At 45.1% G+C, this 22,231-nt stretch overlaps 1 protein-coding gene across 1 annotated transcript in view; it reads right to left on the bottom strand.

Moving 5' to 3' along the window:
- The window catches only part of NOX5 (NADPH oxidase 5), a 75,279-nt gene that overhangs the window by 51,585 nt on the left and 1,463 nt on the right, over positions 1 to 22,231 (bottom strand). The window lies entirely within an intron of this gene.

The following is a 22,231-nucleotide window of genomic DNA, read 5'->3' as shown; positions in this document are numbered from 1 at the left end:
GCAAACTAATATATTGCGGACCCTCAGAAGCTAAGTCAAATATCTTGTTGCAGACAAAATTCTATTTTCCGCGTAGGTGCTTTCACGAAGATAGGTTTATCCTCGTTTACCTCCAGGGCCATAACTAAGGGACTAAGCCTCTGGTAATGTGAAGAACTTGACATTCACTCAGACAGGCTCTTCCAAAACACTAGTCACATCTCTCCGTGACCTGGTCATGCCCACTCTGCCAAGGAAAATAGATGATTTTAAGCCATTTTATACTCCAGCTGAACAATGTTCTGCAGGGTATTGTCAAAATGATACAAATGCAAGCGGGGTCCTTCTTCATGATACAACTGCAATATTTTACGGGTGCATCGCTAAAGTGCGATTGCTTTTTTATACAGCACCCTAACTGCACAGTGACGTGGGACGTCATGCAGCAGTTGCGTCCCCCCCCCACCACCTGAATGGTCTAGACCAGCGGTTCCCAACCCGTGGTACGCGTACCACCGGGGGTACGCGCTGGTCTTTCAGGGGGTACGCAAACCAATCGCCGCTAATGGCGGCCGCGTGACCCGGCACATGCGCAGGACGCCGGGTCACACCGCCGCGGCTGGAAGGCAGTAAGACGGGTTGCTGGGGGTATGCAGCGCCGGCTTCTGAGCCTGAGGGGAGGAGAGTGCATTGCGCATCTCTTCTACCCCTCACCGTGCTTCCCTGTGACTGGGCCGCCCGTCAGCCAATCAGAGCTTGCAGGCCGGCAGCCAATTCAGGAGCCGGCCCGCGAACTTTGATTGGCGGGCAGCCCAGTCACAGTGAAGGGAAGGAGAGATGCGTAGTGTGCTGTACTCTCCTTCCCTGAGAGAAGAAGGCAGCGGCGGCAGCTACAGTGACTGCAGGGGGACACTGGACTATTCTCTCCCCGGCAGCAGCATCAATGGTGAGTGTGCTGCTGCTGGGAAACACTGTGGGGGGCATTGGCACTGTGGGGGCATATTTATTGCTGGCACTGTGGGGGGCATTGCTGGCACTGTGGGGGCATACCATATTGCTGGCACTATGGGGGCATACCATATTGCTGGCACTGTGGGGGCATACTTGTTGCTGGCACTGTGGGGCATTACTGGCACTGTGGGGGCATATTTATTGCTGGCACTGTGGGGGGCATTGCTGGCACTGTGGGGGCATACCATATTGCTGGCACTGTGAGGGCATACCATATTGCTGGCACTGTGGGGGGCATTGCTGGCACTGTGGGGGCATACCATATTGCTGGCACTGTGGGGGCATACCATATTTCTGGCACTGTGGGGGGCATTGCTGGCACTGTGGGGGCATATTTATTGCTGGCACTGTGGGGGGCATTGCTGGCACTGTGGGGGCATACCATATTGCTGGCACTGTGGGGGGCATTGCTGGCACTGTGGGGGCATACTTGTTGCTGGCACTGTGGGGCATTGCTGGCACTGTGGGGCATATTTGTTGCTGGCACTATGGGGGCATACTTGTTGCTGGCATTGTAGGGGCATTGTTGGCACTGTGGGCGCATACCCAGTACCATGGGGTCATACCTGGCACCGTGGTGGCATTCCTGTTTCTGGCACTGTGGGGGCATACGTGGCACCATTGGAGCATATGTGTATCTGGCACTTTTGGGGGCATATGTGTATCTGGCACTATTGGAAGGCTAACGTGATCCCTTGGAATGTCTGTTGCTTCAGTAATAGAGATTTGACAGTGTTCTGTTATTTTATATGCTGTCCGCAGAATGGGCTGAGCTTATATTGTGGTCAAGTGGTTGCACTTTTTTTTTTTCTCGTCATTGCCAGTATGAACGCTATGTTTTATATTTGGTACCAGAATGATTTTTGTAGTATAAACTGGGCACTAGAATCTTTTTGGATATCATACATCAGCATGTTCTTAAATTCATCTGAAGACATGGCACATACCACCACAGTGAAAATGGGGGAGTGACTTGCCCCTGTTAAGCCACACCCTTCAAATGAGAACACACCCCTTTTAGGCCACGCCCCTAATTTTTTTTACGAGGGGGTACTCATAAATGAAAAGCCTAATCAAGGGGTACGGGAGAAAAAAAAGGTTGGGAACCACTGGTCTAGACACACCTACGTTGTCCAGATCACACCCACAAAACGGCCACAAAACGGCACAAATGCTTAGTCGCCATCCCTTGTATGCACATGTGCAATTCTGCAAAAATCACAATCTGCGATAATGAGCAATAAAAACATATTTGATATAAATTAAAACTTTCTAATGGGGAATATGCATGGGGCCAAATGTTATAGGGTGCGAGATTTAGAAAGTTAGAGACTTATCAGAGGTTTCCATTTTTATTTTTTTTAAAGCGGCAATCATTTATATGGCAAAATCAACCTGGTTTTTAGTGTAAATGATTGCCACTTTAAAAAACTGGGAAGGCTCTCACAAAATCTCTCACCTACTGATTCTTACACTGTATCAGGACGACACTTGCAGCATCAATGTAATACAGGTCTTTACTCAACATGAGCCAGACGGGAGTGGTACTAAATCCCGGCAGTCGAATCCCGGCGGTCAAAATCCCGACGTCAGAATCCCAACAGCCGAAAACCCGACAAGGGGGGGACGTGGATCGCCCCCCATTGTGGGCTCGCTGCGCTCACCACGCAGTGGGCCTGGTGCCTCGCTGCGCTCGGCACACTAATTTATTCTCCCTCTATGGGTGTCGTAGACACCCATAGAGGGAGAAAGTGTCGGGATTTCGGCAGTCGGGATTTTGAACGCCGGGATTCCTACCGCCGGGATTGTAACTGCATCCCAGCCAGACACAAAGTTGAAGTAACAAGAGACAAACAGGAAGTGAGTCTCAATTACTGATTCTTACATTTTGGGCCATGGGGCGATTATTTTTGCCTATTTTCTATGCGATCTGTCTAGATCACTTATAAATTATGCATAATTCGCTCCGTGTGTACACCCCATAGAGATGGCGGACCCGTGCATCGCCATCACTGGCTCAGTACGGGTGTCGGATGGCATCCCAAAAGTCAGGATTTTGAAGGCCGTTACACCAGTGTTGGAATCCTGACTGTTATAAGCCCGACAGTCGGGATCCCCACTTACACAGGCTATTCTCCCTTGTGGGGGTCCGTTCCCCCACGTAGAGGAAGAACAGAATAGGTGGCTAGCGCAGTGATAGCTAGCGCAATACAATACTAAAACACAGAGATATAACTATATCTCTTCTATCCACCTTGGGCTTCACTCTAAACACCCAGAAGTCCATCCTCAACCCTACCAAAATGCTAACATTCCTGGGGCCCAACCTGGATACCCATTCTTTCTCCCTGGTGGTCCCTCCAGAGAAATGGTTAGATACATAGACCTACATCTACAACACAATAAGCAAACGCAGACTAACCCTATGGGATTTAGCGACAATCATTGGGAAAATGATCGCCATGTCCCCAGGCTTTCGCCATGTTCCCCTTATGTGCAGAAAGATGCAGGGAATCCTCAGATCTTTAATACATGCACATTATACCTGGAGAGATACAATATTCCTGTCCAGGAGAGTAAGTACAGAGCTGTCCCAATGGAACACTCTTCCTATCCCTCCTCCTCGTCCTCTTATAGATCCCCCACCATCTATAACAATAACTACAGACGCATCCCTAACAGGATGGGGGGGCTTCACACAAGACAAAGCAGTCCGGGGATTCTGGTCGGCCGAAGAAGCCCAGATGTTTATAAACATCCTGTAATTGCGGGCAGCGAAACTGGCTTTGAAAGCCCTAGTTCCCAATCACATGACGAATGCCTGCATACAACTGTGCCTAGACAACACGACAGCGGTGTCGTACATAAACAGAATGGGAGGCACAAAACCCATTTCCCTCTGCAGGGAAGCCCTAGAGATTTGGGAATGGGCAACACAGAGGGATATTATCCTGGTGGCATCCTACATCCCAGGCCAACTGAACGAGCTAGCAGACACACTAAATCGCTAAAAAATTTCCCTAGACTCAGTGGCACTAAAAAGCCAACTTTTTTGAAAGATAAGAGAGTCCTTCGGAGATCTAGATTTCTTCGCCAGTCCCACAAACGCCCAAACTCCACGCTTCGTATCCAGAATATGGACCGAAGGAGTGTGGAGGATGGATGCGATATCCTTCCCATGGACAGACATTCCTCACCCGTACGCCTTCCCTCCTCCAGCCCTCCTTCTGAAATTCCTTCAGAAGATCAGGGAAGACCGGGTACCCCAAATAGTATTGGTATACCCCGTTTGGCCATCCAGAGTGTGGTTTCCCCTAGTCAACCAATTATGGATAGGCCCCAAGATTCCTCTGGGATTGTCCAGGGAATGCTTCCAGGGAACTCCAGACATACTGGAGACCCTTCCCCAGTGCATGTGGATGGCAATATTACTGGGTTGCTAACCGACCTTGCCCTAGCATCACCCACAAGGGCACTAATTAACACATCCTTAAGACTCCGCACTAGATCCAGATCCTGCACAATCATAAAAGAATTCGATCTCTGGGGAAGCCAACATAACTTACATACTCGGGGCTCACCACTCCACTTAGCCCTGGATTTCCTGGCATCTAAATACGAATCAGGGCTAGCCTCAGCTACCATAAGCTCATATGGCTCAGCTTTGGCCATTATGGTTCCTAACCTAACAAGTAACAAACTTTACCTCCGCCTACTTAAAGGTATCCACCTTTCCAGGCCCATTACACCAAAATATTCTAATACCTGGGATATCGAGCCATTCTTAACTTTCTGGTCTTCCCAGGATACGGTTAACAATATCAGCTCGCTTTCCCATAAACTAGCATCCTTACTAGCCCTAGCTATAGCAGCAAGAGAGGCTGAACTAAACCTCATCCACATCGCTTATCCATGGTTGTCACGCACCCCAACGGGATACCATATTATCTTGAAAGGGCATACAAAAACATCTTCTTTTAATACCCCAATAGTGGAATTCGACATCATAGAAGATCCCACTGAGCCCAATATCTGTGTACCATCATGTTTAACATTGTACCTTGCCTAAACGGCACCTGTTAGAGACATCTCTCAGCTTTTTATCACCTGTTGGAAACCTTATCGTCCCGCCAGACTCTCTACCATTAGAAGGTGGATTGTAGCCTCTATAAGGCAAGCGGGTATAAATACAGATCAATTCAAAAGCCATTCTCTGCGGAGAGCAGCTGCAACTAGGGCAGCTGCTAAAGGCATATCCCCAATCGATTATGCAAGCAGCAAGATGGGCCTCTGCCCATACCTTCGCAAAGCATTAATGGAGACCAACCGATCTTCAAAAGATCGAGTTTCTCAGAGCAACCACCAGGTATGTGATAGTCTGCCCACCTGCTGTTGTAAGGTGGCATGCCTCTCAAAGAACAAAACACTGGTTTGCAGGAATCTATGACCTGCAAACCAGATTTGTTCTAGGAAACAGGATTGCCACCTAGCAACAGCTCCCACCCGTCCCACTCTTGGTTTACACCAAATGTCGCTAGTTCTGTTGTTTCCTCTAAGAAATTTGTTGGATACTGATTATACCCTCTTTCTTCCTACAAGGCGCACCGAGGGACCAAAAGAAGCCGCAAGCAGCTGCCAATAAAGATCAGAAGTAAACTACATACACCAACGGTCAACAGTTAATCTTCATACTTCACCAGATATTACCCGCATTCAACTTCAGTTCTAAGGAGTACAATCCTTCTTACATAAGGATCGTTAACCCATCTAGTTAGCCCAGTTACCCAAAAGGGCTGTCCGTTTCACTTTAATAAACCTTTTTGGTTTCAAGGCATTACTAGTTTGTGTCTGGATTCAGTCACAGATCTCCAATCTATGTAGGATTTTATGAAAACTCACAACAGACCAATTATGCATTAATGATCGGTCACCAGTGATTCCTTTGCTGTTCTCAGTTAAAGCTGTGTTCACACATGGGTGAATTTGGCATTAGAAAAATGGTTAAATACTGCTTGTATACATGGGGCCTAAGTCTACAGTATTTTGCCCAGGCATAGAATGAATGCATTGTAATCCAGACTTCTCTCTGCTTAATCAGGAGCAACAATTTAACACTGTAACTATCTCACACATCACAGAATGGCTCCCACAATGCTGCGGAGGATTACATATTTCACCGAGCCATTGTCCTTAGACTCAGTGTTTGCATAGAGCTCTATGAGGCCCGGACTGTTTGATTGTCTGATAGTGTTTAATATTTTATACTTCTGGGGACAGACATTTATCTTAACCAGGTCCTCCCAAATATAATGATAATAGTAGATAATGAGGACAATTTTTACAATATCTATGCAGCATCTTCTGAACGATGCTCTGCAAGTTACTGTATTCAGCACTGGCAACTCCCTTGTGCTTAGATGTGAGTGATCCGACAGTATTTATTTAGTGTAAATACTGAATCTAGTTAGAACCAAATGCTATGGGTAAGAAACAGAAGCTGACACAAAGGGAAATTAATTCAAATGAATTAATTATCCTAGCGCAACATCCTAACATATAGGGTGAAATGTAATAGGATGAGAGATTCAGAAAGTGAGAGATTTGGTAAGAAATCTCCAGTTTTTTTAAAGTGGCAATCATTTACACAGCAAAATCACACTGGTTTTGCTGTGTAAATGATTGCCACTTTAAAAAAACTGGAGATTTCTTACCAAATCTCTCACTTTCTGAATCTCTCATCCTATTACATTTCACCCAATATGCTTATCACACTACAGTAATAAATTAAAACAGAACCCTTCAGGAAAATGTGCTAAATTATGTTAATACCAACAGAAAATTAGTATCACCAGACCTACGCTCCACCACCTCTTATACCCCTCTCACAATGGCCCTTATTCAGGTTGGATCGGGCGGCCACGTGTGCGGACGGACCGTCCGAACGGATTGCTCACTCTTTCGGTGAGCGTGAGTCCGCCCACAGAACATCCGCGCACGGTCGGAGGGAAAAGCCAGCAAAGGGGAGTGGCGTGTATATGAGGGTACGCTACCGTGCTCGGATGGATCTCATCTTTTTCGGTCGGAAACTAAGCGTGTTTTTCCATTCGTAGGAGGAAGTGTACATCCAATCACGGTGGCATAAGCGCTTCACATATATGGTCCAGCAATTATTCCCTCTGAAGTTACCTTTTAACAATTACCCAATTTTGCTAATTTTATTGATTGATTTCTTTATATTACCTAATTTGTCTCCCGTAATTAATATACAATTGAACCCTCATTACATGTATATTTCTTTTGTTCTAATGTGGCAATTTCCTCACTATCAATGCGTCCCTCAATGTTTTATTTTTAAATTTATTTTGATGTTTGTATGCATGCTGTAAATATTGTCAATAAATATTATGTCCCTATTTATTTACATGTCTCGGTACCCTAATGATATGTGTGATGTTTAACTCCACCAACAACTTTAATTTAAGCCTAAACCCCACAAATGCAAACAACATTCATTCCTTACCCTTCACTTTACATTACATATATAAGTTACAGTACACATGTTACATGTACCTATGTCCACCTGCCCTCAGAAACACATAAAAACCACAGACAACTTCTAACTATTCAGAAAATTTTATTTACAAAAATAACAATAATTATATTAAAAAATTTTTAAGTAGGCCTTGATGGCGACAAAGGAGCATGGCAACGTGCTGAAATGCCCCATGAAGTTCAGTTTTGGCTAAGGCCTCCCGGTGCTGTTGAATTTCTGTTGGGAAGGGAAAAAAAAATTATTTTATTTTATAAGTTTAACACAAAATCTTGTTAACTTTTTAATGATTAATAAGCTGTCAGTGTAATGTGAAGGCAACACACATTTTAAAAGAGCATTGAAGATGGACCTGCTATGAAGATGTTACAAACTACCATGATGTTGACACACACAAACATATTACATGACTTCAAACAGGGGCGTATTGGCCCACCGGGAAACCAGGCCATTTCCCAGTGGGCTGGTCTAGATTTTCACTAGGCTGGGCCGCCGATCGTGCTGACAGGGCCGGTTCTATCTGTGCCGGTGCTGGCGTCATTCCATATGAATGTGGCGGCCATATTTATTTTGGGCTATGGTGCCCTTCTATGTTAATCGGCTTCAGCATGAAATCTGGTCAACAACCCCCCTGGGCAGCAGCCTTAACAACCACCCCCCCTCGGGCAGTAGCGCGTGCACCCCCCCTACCCCCCCCGGGCCGCTTCATGATTGTTCCCAGTCCGTTTCATTGCCAATCCACCCCTGACTTCAAATAAGTGCCCTTTGCCTTCTTTGCTGAATGTTTGGGGAGTAGTAGGTTGTTTGGAAATGGGGTGGGGAGTGGGTGTGGGCAGCGGAGTGGATGGGGGCAGGGGAGTTGGTGGAGGGAGAGATGGGGAGACCACCAGCGGCCCCAGCTGCCGCTTCTTCTTCTTCTTCCTCCTCCTGCTGGCGAGCTTCTCTGGCCCTGATGCGTGCCATGGTGCGTACTTTGATGTGAATGTTGATTGTAGTGTTATTGAAGGTGGTGGGTTATGAAATAAAAAAATATATATTTTTTTATTAATTAAAACAACAAACATAAATTCTATTTTATTATTTTGTTTATAAAATAAAAAAAAACACACACACACACATTTTGCATACATTTGGAAACATTTGCATGTACATTAATGTTTAAACTATACTTACAGTGGCCGGCATAACTGCGGATCCTCCCCAGCAGATCCGGCTGTCTCCTCCTCAAATCAGACCACTGCTGCTCGAGTTGAGTGACGGTTCGCCTGACTCCCGTCCAGTTTCTAATCCTGCGTCAGGTCCATTACTTCCACCAGGGCCACTAGTTTCCTCTGGGAGAAGGGTGCGGCCCTAATGGAAGTCATATTGGCAATGACGCAGCACATAATTGCAGGTACATATATAAGTTATGCTGTTCACTGATTGGTTGCAAACATTCTTATCTGGTATACACTTTATTAATCCTTTCAATATTAACAGTATGTGTGAGTGTAAATTTACGCCAGACTTTAATATCTACACGGGCGTACACATGCTTGCCCATACCGTCACTGTACTGTGCGAATCGTACGTATGAATTATACATTATACAACAGACAAAAAAAAGGACCAGCTGGCCTGTCTGCAACTAATTGTTTGGCGAATAGTTTGCATCTGTGTACAATCATAATTACAAATATGTATATATAACCTAATGATACCTGTTATGCTGTCCTTTTTGGTAAAGTATGGTATGGCCTTTCTATCCGGATTGCAATATAACAGACACACACATACATAGAAACTCTACATACATATGACACAACAGACTGGGCCATGAACCACACATCCAACTGAGTCTGTGTGTGATCTGTCGCATGCACATGTGTCGGCGTAATTTATGCCGGTTTCGGCTGGAGTTTTGCCCCCCCCACAAAAAAAAGTATGCGGGATTTAGCGTATATTTAGATGACCACCTAAAAGGAAAGATTTCTGCAAACATGTCTGACTGAGTCTGACGGGTCTATCTCTGACCAAGAGCTTATTTTAGCTAAATTGCAGTCAATGACAGAAAATATACAGAGGAAGGCAGAGGAGCGGAGGAGAAGAGAGAGAGGCATGCCCAAATGACCAGCAACCAGGCAGCACACGATGTGCCATTACTTGAAACATCTGAGACCCAGCAGTTGCATGCTGACGTGACTGACCACCCCAGCAATGGGTCTGCATCATCTAGGAATGACATTCTGGTGGATATTGCCAACACCACCAGGGCACTTGTAGCAGACCAGGCAGCCAATCCACCTTGCTGCCCCACCCTGTGCTGCCAAAAGGGACCCACCACCACCCCCTTCCTCAGCAGCTGAGCCTCCTCAGGCCACGGCCCGACGAGGGCGCAGACTGGCCGCCCCCAAGTCACCACCAGCCAAGGGCAAAAAAGGCCGGAAGAAATAATGTGGTGCCACCTTATTGACTTTGTCTGTGGTTTTTCCCCAAATCTTGTCCATTGCTGTGGAGGGCCATTTCCTGTGGGAAAACTCTTTCTATTCCCGTGCAAAGGGTACCAAAATCCCAAATTCACCTCAGTTTTTATGTTGTGTATCCTCCCTAGCATAATTCCTGGATGATGAAGATCCTATGCTGGGGTGGACTTTCATTTCAGCACGCAGCTGTTGTGTCTCAGATGTTTTAGTTAATGGCACATTTTGTTCGGTCTGCTTTTTTATTTATTTTGCACATTATTACAAAGAAAAAAAAAATATTTTAGCTGTGACAATTAACAGCAATAAAATCTACCCAAAAAGTTAAGTCAACGAATTACTTGTGAAATGTTTTCTGTGCAGTGTTGAACATCTATTCATTATTTGTGTGTATGTGTCACACATATATTGTGTAGGGTCTTGAAGTGGATGAAGTGATGGATTTATGTGACATTTGTAAGAGAGGAATAAAGATGTGTGCACAGTTCCCAAACAGCAGTGATGGATGGTGAGAGTGAGTGGTAGAGGGCCAGATGCAGGGGCGGAACTTGTGAGTGGTGGGCCCAGGTGCAAAAGAACAATTTAGGCCCCACACCCATGGGTGACAGGGGTACAAGCTGCTGGTCTAGACAGCAATGGGCCCCTTAGTCCTCAGGGGCCCCGGTGCAATGCACCTGATGCACCAATGGTAGTTCCGCCTCTGGCCAGATGTGTGTTTCCTCCAAAAGTGTCAAAATGGAGAGTGGTAAACAGTCAGCTAAAAGGCTCCCAATTTCCATGTTACAGAGTGGGCAGATGTAGGAAGCCTTAACCAGCATAGGCGAATCTAGAATTATGGTAATGGGTGGTCCTAGATCTAGACATAATAGCAGGGAGACCTTTGCGCGGCTCAGCCGCGCACCAAAAAGGGGGTGTGGCCTCATGGTATGGAGGCGTGGCATCACAAAAAGGGGTGTGGTATTACACTTTAGACCATACACAGTAATGCCCATTACACATTTTAGCAAACTCCGTAATACCCATTACACATAAAGCCACACGCCGTAATGCCAATTACACATAAGGCCACACACCATAATGCCCATTACACATTGTGCCACACATAATGATGCCCATTACATACTATATAACAAACCGTAATGCCCATTACATATTTGCCACATAAGTGCTGCTTATCTACCTGCTCCTTGATAGGGGGTTCTTGCTTGATGGCACCAAAGTACCCATTACACATGATGCCGCACACCATAGTACCCATTACACATGATGCCGCACACTATAGTACCCATTACACATGATGCCGCACACCATAGTACCCATTACACATGATGCCGCGCACCATAGTACCCATTACACATGATGCTGCACACATAATGTCCCTTATACATGATGCTGCACACATAATGCCTCTTACACATGATGCTGCACACATAATACCCCTTACACATTAAGCCACACATTATGCGTAATGCCCCCACATACCTCCACTTGTAGCGTCCCTTAAGCAATGCCCCCAAAAGTGCCACTTACTGTACATTTTTATATGAGCCTTCGCTGCTGCTGCAGGGAGAGATGGAGAGCGGTGCAGCTGCATCTATGGGGAGAGGAGCAGAGCGCAGCACAGAGCACGCTCCCACTCCCCTCCTAGTGTCCCCTCTAGCCGAGTGGACATTTGAAATATTGTGCGCGCTGTTGTTGTGCGTGACGTCGGAGGAGCACGCCGGGCGCCGGCACCACATGATTAAAGGGGGGGGGGTGGGCTGAGGTGAAAGCGGGGAGAAGAATTGGAACGGAAGCTGCAGGGGTGACAGTCATTGACAGCTGGGCAGAGAGCAGGGGGCTGCCCGGCTTTATTCAGAGCACTGCAGGTCACGGCTTTTTGAAATAATACCCCTTTCACAACAGAAAAATGCAGGGATTTACCCGGGAATATGGTCTCAGGATCATGCAGGGACATTCCCAGGCCGACCCCTTATACACCAGCCTAGTCCCTGCATTTTCTGGTGTGAGGGGGAGAGACAACCACTCCCATCTCCCTACCCCCCTTTAACCAACCAGCTATATCTTCGGCACCAAATGACCCATTTACATGAGACCAGTATCATATTGAAGAACTTTTGAGTTGGCTTCGAATGATTTTGGTCCCGTGAAACTGGGCTGTTTGGTTCCAGAGAAATCTGCCCTCAAAGAACATAAACATGTCATGAAATTACATTTAAGATATGAAAAAAACGGTTTAACCTCAATATCCCTGGAACCAATTAACCCATATGGATCCAGCCTGGTATCAGATTGAAGGCCCAGTGATTTGGGTTCAACTGAGATCAACCTCGAGCTTCAGTGATACCGAAGGGGGAACTGGCAGCCGTTGAACTGGGTGGGGGTCGGAATTAGCGGGTCCCATGTTATCCTATAGGGAAAATGTCCCAGCTTTGCCTGGCAGTATCTCCGGTTCCCAGGGGGCTAGAGACACGGGGCTGGGTTCATTGGAAAGCCCCATCCCTTAGCTACAAACTGGGCTAATGGGTGGTCCTGTGCACCCCCCGACCACCCCCTAGATTCGCCTATGTTAACCAGAGATAGGTGGTGGCAATCATGTCCTACCTGCCATCTTACATACAGAGTCTGAAAGACAGTTAGGAGCAGATTGGCTGCTTAAATATCAGTGTCCAAGTTAACAATTTGTAAGCTTGTCCCAATTACGTGTCCCATAATGAATGTGTGCATGAGCAGGACAGAGTAAAAGCACCGATTTTCCAAAACATTGAAAGGAAAAGAGGGTAAGAAACACATCAGTGGTGTTGTTTATTGTTTTGTCTTTCACATCAGTGGTGTTGTTCGACCTGATAGAGGTGTGTAATTTAATATTGTGAAGAGTATGTTTTTGTGCAAGTGTGAGTGTTGACACATGTTGCACTTGCATTAAGGGGGTAGATGTTTAAAAGAGACCTTATTCCACATATTCCAACATGTGTATTTGGCCTACCAAACAAACAATCCTACCTTGGAACGGTGACAAGTGTAGAAAGTGAACCTTCCAATGTGTATCTGGGCTGTGTATGGCTTGCAGGTACTCAAATGAGTTATTATACTAAATTGCTTGCAGCATAAAAATGTCGAAGAAAGATTCAGGGAGTACATGGAGAACCCCACGCCAGATACTTTTGATAACTATAAGATAAACAGACAGATACTGGAATCACATCTTTTAAGCCAGGCCAAGCATTCCCTGGATCACTCCAGAAACAAATTTTATAGATGGGGTAATCGCTCAGGTAGACTATTGGCCTCACTAACAAAGGCAAAAAAAAGGCCGAAATAATATCACAGCTTTAAAACTCCAGCCAGGCAGCCAAGTAGTAACTACACAAGAAGAAATAATTAATACAATGCAGGAGTACTACCTTAAAATATATACAGAAGAGACATGGGAGCCGGATCAGGTTGAGGCCCTCTTTAAACAAATAAATCTCCCCAAAATTGATGCAGCCCAGGTAGAACATTTAAATTCAGATATTATAAAAGAGGAAATAGAGGGGGCATTCCGCTCTCTAAAAGCTAGAAAAGCCTCCGGTCCGGATGGATTTCCGGCAGAATATTATAAAATCCTGCAAAATGAAATAATTTACCCTATAACCAGTCTATTTCAAAACCTGCAAAATAATACTCCTAGATATTCCCAATTTAATGCGGCCCTCACCACCCTGATCCTAAAAGCCAATAAAGACCCACAGAAGGAGACTTCTTATCGTCCTATCACACTTTCAAATACTGATTGCAAAATTATGGCAAAAATAATTGCGAATAGGATTCAGAGAATAGCAGGAGACATCCTTACAGAGCATCAGCTCGGCTTTGTGTCAGGACGTCACTCTGTAAAAGGGGTCAGGATGGCGATTGACGCAATTAATATACTCCAGAGAAATAGGGATAACCCGGGCATTCTTCTAAGGCGTTTGACTCAATATCGTGGGGATATATGTATAAGGTCTTAGAGTCAAGCCGGTTTGGAGCAAAATTTATAAATTGTATCCACTTTTTATACCAGGATCCTCGCACAGCGCTCCTAATTAATGGAGACAAAAGTAAGGAAATTGTGATGAGGAGAGGCACTAGGCAAGGGTGCCCCCTCTCCCCACTCCTCTTTAATCTTGTGTTAGATCCAATGCTTCGTTTTTTGCAAAATTGGGAGACCCTGAAAGGGGCTAAGACTCGGAAGCACGAAATTAAAATCTGTGCTTTTGCGGATGATCTAATATTATATATAGCAGACCCTGCTGCCTCGATCAAAGAGTTACTAAAAAAACTTGAGGAATTTGGCAAGGCATCGGGGTTTACTATAAACTTAGATAAGTCAGTGGCAATTTACTTAAAAATAGGAGTTAAAAAACCACCATGGGCCAATGAGATGTCACTAAAATGGGCAGAAAGTCATATTACTTATCTAGGGGTAAATATTCCCAAGGACCTTAGTAAACTCCATGACCTGAATGTAGGCCCTGTCATTAGAAAATGTGCAAAAGAACTGAAAGGATGGGCAAAATTACCTGTATCTCTGATGGGGAGAATAAATTTAATTAAAATGATAACATTTCCCAGACTCCTGTATCCTCTCCAGATGTTACCTGTTTTACTATCCCTTAACGATAGTCGGGAGTTAGATAAGATGTTCAGGAAATTCATCTGGGAAGGTAAAAAAGCCAGAATAAGTCTTAAAAAATTACAGCCCAAAGAAAAAGGAGGAGTCAATTTCCCAAATATGGAGAGATATAGTTTGGCCTCCCACTTTCGTTATATAAGGGATTATATGGGAGAGAGGAGAGTATACAAACATCCAGTTGGAATGTGAAACCCTTACAAAGGGGGATCAAGTGGCATATCTACATTCCATAGATCTAGATGCTGAGTCTCGGGCCACATTGAATCCCTTATTAACATCTAGTCGAAAAGCATGATATATTGTCCGCCATAGATTGGGCATCAACTCTAAGATCTCTATCATTTCAAATTTTCTGAACAATCCTAGCTTTCAGGATGGGAAAGCTGCATACCCATTTAACCACTGGAAAGATAAGGGTATAGTAAGAGTTGGGCAATTGATCGATGTTGTGAACAGAAGACCTATGACTCATAGTCAGGTAGAGGAGAAGTATGCAAAAAGCATACCACTGGATCTTGCATTCATTCAAGCCCAACATGATGCGAAAGAAATTACTCAAACATTAAAGGAAAGGGACTGGGACAATGACCTAGATAAGCTCCTGCTGCAACCGCATTTTGGAAAAAAAGCCCTCTCTTTTTATTTTAAACTCTTTAGAAACATGTCTGATGACAAGGTGGTAAGAACAGGGATAAGTAAATGGACAGAACTATTTCCAGGGGTCACGGAGAATGATCTATATATCCATCTAGACCTCATTCGTAAGACACTACCCATGCCAACATACACAGAGTTATTTTTAAAAATATATCACAGAGCATATCTATCTCCCAACAGGAGAAACAAGATTGGGTTATCTAATAATAGTAATTGTTTGAAATGCGGGATGGCTGGAGCGGATCTGGTCCATTGTCTCTGGAGTTGCTCTGAGGTCTACCTTTTTTGGAAGAACGTAGAACGGTTTATCCAAACCTATATACAGAGCGACTTCCATATATGAGCGCAATGGGCCATTTTAAGTATTGAACCTGGCGATGGGACAACCAGGAGCAGAAAGGCTAAGAATAAAGTAATGATGGCTATATCCGCCACTGCAAAAAAAACTATTCTGCAGATGTGGATTCAGCCTCAGCCCCCTTCTATGAAACTGTTTTTGGATAAATTATACAATGTATTTTTGAGGGATTAGGTGGAAGCTTCCACACAAAAAGCGAGAAACCAAGAGAGGTTTCTTGAGAACTGGGGAGATTTTATACAAACTCTATCCCCCCAAGTTCAAGAGAAAATTCAGACCTGTTTCTTGCTAGTTGAATGGAGGCAACAAAAGGAGGTTGGGGAACAAATATATATTTATACTGCTCTGAAGATTGAGAATAAGAGGATGAAATGATATTCCCGGGGGCTATCTCGCCATGTCCTGTCTATAAAAAAAAAAAAAAAAAAAAAGTGTATAAATATCTAATCTTTTTTAATCTAGAAGTGAATATTATTGCGTTCAGGTGTCAGTATTTTAGGTGTGGTGTGCGTTAATTAGCCGACCGCTTGCGGCCGTTCTCAGCCGGATGGTCTAAGAGTGCTAGGGAGCAGTTTTTGCCAGATCGATGGTTTAGAGCAGGGGTGGGGAACCTCAGGCACGGGGGCCGTATGCGGCCCCCGTAGCCAGTCTGAGTAGCCCTCTTACCCGCCCGGCAGCTTTGCCGGGAGTCAAGTACAGGGGAATTCTTGCAAGTCAGTAATTCTCATGAGATTCCTTAGTCAACAGCAACAGGAGACTGTCAGTCCTATTCAGCGGCAGCCGCTGCAGCAGGACAATTCGTAACAGACATTTTTACATATGGCACCTGAAGGATTTTTTTCCCCATACAAATGGCCCTTGGCACAAAAAAGGTTCCCCACCCCTGGTTTAGAGGCAAAAGTGTCCTCAGCGCTCGCCGCTGTGCAGTTTGGGTACACGCCCCCGTGTACACCCAGTTTCGTCCTGCTTTCTAGACTCTCCCATAAAAACACCCACTTTGTCCGTCTGTGATCGGACTCGTCTTTTTGATTGGAGAGAACCGTCCGCTATTGGGGTGCTATCGTCGCACATGCGCATTGCGTAAGGTAAAGAAAAAAAATGCATTTCACTTGCGCACGTAGCGAACCGATTCAACCAGAATAACCCCCATTGCACCTTGGTGGTTATTCCCGAGTTGGTGACGTATTGACCAACCCGACAATGCTACACAGGCTTATAAGAAGGGTTAAACACGGGTCGCCCTCTGTATAATGGATGACCCGGGTTTAATGTGAAAGCACCGGACCCGGTATTCTGATTGTGGGGCCTACCAGGCTTTGTGATGTGAAAGGGGTATTATGAACTCCTGACAGCCCACCAGTGATAAAAGGTTGAGGAAGGGAATGTATTTTGAAGAAAAGACCAATGTCATCTACATTGCAGGGCCAGCATGATAAATGTAAGGCTTCAGTATAAACTGTGTGCAAACATGTTGTCTCTGGTGCGGCCACTCCCACATTGTGAATTTCAGGTCTCAACAAAATGTCGGGTTGTCATGGAGAATGGGTATGCACATTTGCTAGTAATGGATAGAGTGCTGTGTGACTATACAATTGTTTCCTAACATCTAGCATTGCTTCCTATTGTGCTCTAGCGCTCTCTTTTATTGGGGACAGTGACTGTGGCAATAAACTAGTAGTCTTCCTACATGAGGGGCCAGGTTCCTCAGACAGAAATGAATGCCTTGTCGCAGTGGTTCCCAAACTTTCTTGACTAGTATGCTCTAGAACAGGCTTCCCAACCACGGTCCTCAAGGCACACCAACAGTGCAGGTTTTGTAGATATCCAGGCATGAGCACAGGTGACTTAATTAGTATCTGAGGGATTCTGATAAAACCACCTGTGCTGAAGCCTGGATATCACTAAAACCTGCACTGTTGGTGTGCCTTGAGGACCGTGGTTGGGAATGCCTGCTCTAGAATATCAGCATTGTTCAAGGCACCCCTAGTCAAAACGTTTCTTATGGTTAAATAAAAAAAATAAAGTAAATTGTGCTTAACCGTCACCCTCAGGTTTATTTATGTGGTGGGGAACATCGCTGTGGCTCTAAATGTCCATACATTTTATGATTGGTAGCCGCCGGTTGTGTGATTATGACACCTTGCACCATAGACGAGAATTGTATATGTGATGGTTCACTCATAATTGTGTGTTCAAAAAGAGGCAGAATCAATATGTGTGGGTTTTTAAAATGACCCACAAAAGGATTTAGGGAAATGGTCAAAGTAAAAATAGTTATGTGGGGTAACTCACCTTACTGTAACATGTCCAAAAATGTGGCCGTTAAATATGTGGATGACGTTTCCCTTCAATGGGTTGCAATATGTGATAGTTTGATGCTGTGTTGATGCTGTGTTATGGAGTCCACAATCAGGAAGCAGCAAACTTATATTGATTCATATCATACCAGCCACAATGCTAACTTTTCACTAGTAATGATGTGTGGTAGCTGAGACCATTACATATGTAGTTGATTTACATGTTTTGTTCCGTTTTTTTAAGGTGGCAGGACTTCAAGTGTACCCTGAAGAGGAAGCTAAGTGGACAATCCTAACTTGGAATGGTGATAAGTGTAGAAATTGAACCTTCCAATGTGTATCTGGCATGTGTGTGGCTTGCAGTTACTCAATTGGTTAATTAAAGTAAATTGAGTGCAGCATTGCTTAGTATTGCGAGCAGGTGTCAGTATTTTAGGTGTGGTTCGCATTAATTAGCCGACCGTTTGCGGACCTACTCAGCCGGATGGTCTAAGAAACTATAGAGCAGTTTTTGGTGGACCGATGATTTTGGCATGGGAGCGTCCTGACCGCTCACTGAGCAGATGCACGTCCGTGCAGTATCGATACACACCCCTTTATACGCCCCACGATATGTCCAGTTTCACCCTGTTTTCTAGCCTGTCCCATCAAAATGCGCACATTACGCCCACTTTGTCCGTCCATAAATCGGGGACTCTGGGTCAAGTCCGAGAGCAGTGTGCTGTCGCTGCACATGCGTATTGCGTAAGGCATGCACGCGCAGTGGCTAAAAACCGCATTCCGTCCACACGTATCCGTCCGACTCAATCAGAATAACCCCCACAGTTTGGGAACCACTAGCCTAGTATGATTTACAGTAAGGAGGTCAGAGATAGACATATTATAATGGCACGGATTACCAAGGAGAACCATAAAGCACTAGCGATTAGATGTATGAACATCTCATCTCAGTGGGAGAGTAAATACTCCTTTCAGGCGATCATCTGCCTATTGCGCTATGTCTAACTCGCGGACAGCTCCACTGTGCATGTGCGAGCAGTTAGAGATGGGCAAAACGGGTCTCTAAAAAGAGCTGGGATCTAGCAATCAACCCAAAGAAAGATCCGGATCCTTTAGACGAATCAACGACTCGCTTTGAAAACTGGGTTAATTTCATAATAATGAAGCATAAAATCTCACGAGAGGTCGGTAGCTCTGGCGAGATTTCCCCTGTACTTGACTTGCTAAGCACCATTGGGCGGGTGGAAGGGCCATATTCAACAAAAAAAATTAAAGTTAATGAATGACGGTTCACCTTTTCAGGATCGACGGCTCACTCATCACTCACTCTTTTTAAGTGATCCGTTCAAAAGATACGCTTCGTTCGTGAACGCCCTATCTCTATTTCACAAGCCTCACAAAATCTCATATGCAGCCTGGCAGCCACCGAAAGCACAGATGTGGTGATGGGGTAACAACACCTGCTGCTGTCAAAATTGATAGCTGCAGTTGTTGGAGACGTCATTGCCACTGACCATTCATATATTGCCCCAGCATATCCGCATGCTATCTGGAGGGCAGTGGGGAGCCTAGCAAGGCCCAGGTAATTAGTAGCTGCCCCCCCTTCTTTCAGCACCACTGGCTATCTGCACACAGCAGTGGCGATAATGATGGGTACATAGCATTTGATGGTAATTACTGCTGTCTTACATGGGGGAAAAACGATATCAGAACACATAACATGCACTGATGCCACATCTCCTACATAGCGCCTGGGATTATATTTACTCTTTTTTGTAGTGCAACAATAGATAGGCTGGCAGCTATTTGAGCCATGCTCTACCAAAGCAGAGTTGCGCAGAAAGAAAAGAAAGGCTATGGGTCACCAGCCATTAAAGTGACTCTATGATCTGCCCCATTTCGCCCCAAATCATGTCGACCTTTTTAATGTGTCGACCTAAGGCCTGTTGACCTTCAGTGGTCGACCTAATGATCCATACCCAGTAGTATAGCTAATGTTTTATTATCACCAACCTACACACATTAACAGGACATGATGTAGGGTATGTTAACAGCCCTTATAATTGCTATTCTGTGTCTGTTATGGTCCTATAGCAGGAAAGGCAAGCAAATGTACAGCACCATGATACACTAAGATTATAGCCTACTTGTGTACCCATGGGCTGTGGGTAGCAGTGTAATTATATTTAATATAAGGCCTCCTGATTGAAGACAGAATCGCAAGTGAAATAATTAGCTACAACTGTGGACTTTTTAAAATGTGTCATAAGTAATGAATGCACCTGTGCACCTGCCAGGTGACCAGCAAAACGTGAACTGTGTGGGTTCCTGAGGACTGAGTTTGAGAACCCCTGCATTAGACTATATACAATCTGGCCAGGAATGAGGGGAACAAGCACTAACTGCTAAAAAAAAATATTCTGGTGTCTATTTATTATGTTACAAAACATGACGGTTGTATGCTTAAAAAGCCAATCTTATGTTACTGTCAGTGGCGGTTTTTACCTATGTGCTGCAGCCCCCCCCCCCCCCCCCCATGTAAAATCCGCCACTATAGTGAAACCAGATGCAGTCTGTGAGACTGCACTGGCTTCACTGTGACTGGCAGTAACTTCCTATTGGAAGTCTGACCTGCCAGTCACAAAGGCAGTCACATTGGGAGGTGTTCCCTCCCTCCGGGATGCCTTTCTGCGGGCTGCCGTGCGGATTTGCCATTTGTGCATGCGCAGTACCTACAGTATATCGGTACTGCATACGTGCTGGTCCCGATGCCTGTAATTTGTATAGTACAGGTGCCAGTTTGTCAAGTTCTAATGACCCTGGTTTCCACAGCCCTATAGTATTCCGCATTGGCCAAGTTCTCTCAAGTTTGGGGGGTGGGGGTTTGACACTGCACATTTATTCACCTGCCTCCAGTCATTTAAATAAAAATATTGGTATCCTGATTTGGCCAGTTTGAGAAGATTGCCTTTGCAACGTGAGGGGGAATAGCAAACTACTGCTATTTTCTGAGGGTCTTGCGGTCAGCTGGAAAGCAGTTATTCAGACCTGACCGTAGCCTTGTGATTTCACAAGGTGGACGATTTTCAATTGACTGCGTATGCATACAGATCGTAGCACACATGCGTGAGGCCAAAACACTACAAAATGTGGCATCTTTTCTGATTACAAGCCATCCGCAAGTAGATTAACAGGTAGCCAGCATTTGTGGGTGGGGGATACGGTCACTAGGTCTACAGCATGATGGTCGACAGGGTCATTAGGTCGACACAAGCATTAGGTTGACATGGGGTTTTCACATTTTTTTCAGCCGACATTTGCAGACAGGCGGTATTTCATGCCCTACCATCCACTAGGGCGTGGTTGGAGAATAACATAAAATAGAGAATAAACCATGCCCGAAGCATGGCAACCGCAGTGAGCGAACGGTGTAGAAATTTGAGATGAAAAAATTAGAAAAACCCCATGTCAACCTTTTGACTGTCGAACTTCCCCATGTCGACCTAATGACCCTGTCAACCTAACCCATATCGACCTACAGTCATGTCAACCTAATGGTGTCGACCATCCTGCTGTCTACCCAATGATCCATACCCGCGGGTGGTAATTGGACGTTTTCTGGGAGTGTTAAGGAAAATACAGGCGTGCCCAGGCGGTTTCAGGGAGGCCGGGTGACGTCTCGATCGGACTTTCTATCTCACAGGTAGAGTAGGACCTGCATTACGCACAGCCTGGGAAAATCATTCGATGTTGAATTGCGAATCGATTTGCAGCTAAACGGTGATCAGCCTTATTTCCGCAAGCCATCTGCAGCCTTGGCCAGGGCGGGTTTTCACTCGGTCTGCAGGTAGCTAGCTAAAGGCAGGGCTCTGCTAAACCACCCCACTGCGATGAGGTCTGAATAACCCCTCCAAGAGCAGAAATATGTACCCATACCATAGTCCCTATCCCCCTCACAAAATCAGATTTTAATAAAATTGCACCAATACTTACAAATGTTCCCAGTACATATTTAACAATTTCTGGTTATATGGTAAAAAACCTGATTACTCTTTTAGCCTTGTTTAGATCAGTGCTGTAAAGGGGAGTTGTGGCAGCTAGTGGAAATAGATACACACCCCAGCCTATTGAAGGGCAGATCTATATCCTGGGGAAGTGTTAAAGAGGAAGGTGATAACGCAGCAGCCAATTAGTTCCTGTCATTTTTCAAACCCATCCTGTAACTTGACATTCAGGAGCTGAGTGGTTTCTGCGTTATTA

Source organism: Crinia signifera, chromosome 4 (genome assembly GCF_055691185.1).
Source record: "Crinia signifera chromosome 4, ASM5569118v1, whole genome shotgun sequence".
NCBI classification, from domain to species: Eukaryota; Metazoa; Chordata; class Amphibia; order Anura; family Myobatrachidae; genus Crinia; species Crinia signifera.
The sequence above is the reverse complement of the archived record's forward strand: the minus strand, read 5'-3'. Positions and strand labels throughout refer to the sequence as shown.